Source organism: Lathyrus oleraceus, chromosome 3 (assembly GCF_024323335.1).
Source record: "Lathyrus oleraceus cultivar Zhongwan6 chromosome 3, CAAS_Psat_ZW6_1.0, whole genome shotgun sequence".
NCBI classification, from domain to species: domain Eukaryota; kingdom Viridiplantae; phylum Streptophyta; class Magnoliopsida; order Fabales; family Fabaceae; genus Lathyrus; species Lathyrus oleraceus.
The window spans coordinates 456,620,745-456,623,210 of record NC_066581.1 but is presented as its reverse complement, the minus strand read 5'-3'; the positions used below and the strand labels follow the sequence as shown (position 1 = coordinate 456,623,210).

Here is a 2,466-nt window from a genome sequence, read left to right as displayed (position 1 = left end):
AGCTTGTGGAAGAAGTTACACAAGATACCTAGATGAACTAGGGTTTCCAAGGCAAACCAATTCCAAACTCTTGATGAATTATTGATCAAAATAACATGTGAAACACATGGGGATTCATATATGATACCTAAATCCATTGTAGATCATTCTTGACTGATATCTTAGCAATGAAGATCTTAAACCTTAGATATGAGCTTGATAGATCAAAGGTGAGCATGTGCCCTACCTACAAAAGAGTTAGACAGAATGCAAAGACATATTTTTGGGATTTTAGTTAGTAAAGATGATAAAATACAAAGTATGATAAAATCAAATGGTGCTTGGTGATCTCTCCCAATGCAAACCCAATGAAGGAGGAGTAAGGAGAATGCCAAGGTGTGATCCCAATGCTAATGCATATGATGAGATAGCATGAGGGATCTTAGGGTCAAAATTGGGGTCTTACAGATGCCCCTATTTAAGGACGTTCTAACTGAGGAGATGAAGAATAAAATCTTCGTATCGACTCAGTAGAACGATATCCTTACTTTTTATCACTTGCTACTTTATAACGGACATGTATACTTGCATGTAACACATTTTCAAGCAACAAGTTTTTGGCATCGTTGTTGGGGAGTGTCAAGTTAACGTTTTGATTTTATATTTAATACTATTTTTTTAGGAATTTGAGCTTCTAAGGTTTCTGTAATCTGGCATCTCGATATTTTCTCAGTTGTTGTATACGCATGACTTTGAACCCGGTTTATAGAGGTGATCCTGAACCTAAAAGAACTCTCAGGTTGCTTAGAATATTTCAGCTTACTGGACATTTTCCAGGGAGTCATCCTCCCTTCCTTTCTATAGACATAGAAGAACAACAGGGATTTGTGCAACAAGAGTTGGAGTAGGAAGAAGTTTTCATGGAAGATAACAACACCATTGGCATTGTCAATGATAGAGCATATAACATTAGAGGCTATGTCGTGTTTGATTCAAATGCCATGGACACAAGAATCATCAGATCTAAAATTACTGCGACTCAGTTCAAATTTAAGCCCATGATGTTCTAAATGGTGCAAGCCATTGGGAAGTATTCTAAAACTACAAATGATGATCCCCGTTTGCACTTGAGACAAATCTTGGAAGTGGCAAGTAACTTTAAAATTCATAGAATATCAGATGATGCCTTCAAGTTGAGGTTGTTTCCTTACTCATTGATAGATCGAGCAAAAATTTGGTTGAACTCTCTTGAGCCTAATTCTAAAGCATCTTGGAATGCTTTAGCTGATTTTTTTAGCTAAATACTTTCCCCCTGTCAAAAATTCCAAAATGAGGAATGAAATCACTTCTTTTAGTCAATGGGAAGATGAATCTTTATTTGATGCTTGGGAAAGGTTTAAAGATCTATTGAGGCAGTGTCCCCATCATGGAATCCCAATTTGCATTCAACTTGAAATTTTTAAAATGGATTCGTTCCTTCATCAAGGAATATGTTAGATGCCTCAAGTGGTGGATAATTGTTGTCCAAATATTATGAAGAAGGTTATAAATTGGTTAAAAGTATTACTACTAACACTTATCAATGGTCGGTTTCAAGAGTTGCCCCTACACCTAGTATGAAAACGCCAGCTGGAGTGCATGAAGTTACTGACACTACTACTCTTACTGCTCGAATATCTCAACTTCATCAAATGATGAAGAATATGATGACTAGTCCTGTCGTGCCAGTTGTTGAACCTGTCAAGGTGGTGACTGACGCATCCAAAATTGCATGTGTATATTGTGGAGGTGTCCATCTATTTGATGATTGTTTGCTAATGCAATATCAATTAACTATGTTGGTAACAACACCTACAACAATACCTACAACCACGTTTGGCGCAACAACCCAAAATTTTCATGGAGCAACAATCAAAATCAAGCCAAACCTCAAGCATCTCAAACTCCAAAAGCCCCACCTAGATTTTCCTCACCAAAATATATTGTGGCTAATAAAGGGTATAACCAGTTAAAGAACATACTAAAATCCTCCATTCAAGAGACCAAAAACCAAATTATGTTGATTCTAGTAAGGAACTGGTTTTAGAAAGAGATAATGAAGAAGTACTAGCGCAAGAAAATTCTAAGTTGAAGACCACTGGCCCGACCTCAAACCCTGAAAAGTAACTTGCAACAATCCCAGAGGTCGACAACTTGCCCAAATTTACTCAAGAAAGACCACCACCTTCCTTTCCTCATAGAATCAGAAAAGCCAAAGAAGAACAATAATTTATCAAATTCATGGAGATTCTTAAACAACTTCATATCAATATTCCATCGATTGATGTTATTCAAGAAATGCCTAATTATTTCAAATTTATGAAATATGTTCTCACAAAAAGAAAGAGGGTAGGAGAATTTGCAAATGTAGCATTAACTCAAGAGTGCAACCAGCTTGTGCTAGGAACAATTCCTCCTAAATTGAAGGACCCTAGAAGTTTCACTATT

The 2,466-nt window shown here is 36.5% G+C and overlaps 1 non-coding gene across 1 annotated transcript; it reads right to left on the bottom strand.

Annotated features, from left to right (window-relative positions):
* Window positions 1-1,305: 1,305 nt before the first annotated feature.
* Window positions 1,306-1,412, bottom strand: LOC127132902 (small nucleolar RNA R71). Its single transcript, XR_007806906.1, has one exon. It is a non-coding gene; the product is annotated as a small nucleolar RNA R71 (small nucleolar RNA).
* Between the last annotated feature and the right edge of the window lie 1,054 nt (window positions 1,413-2,466).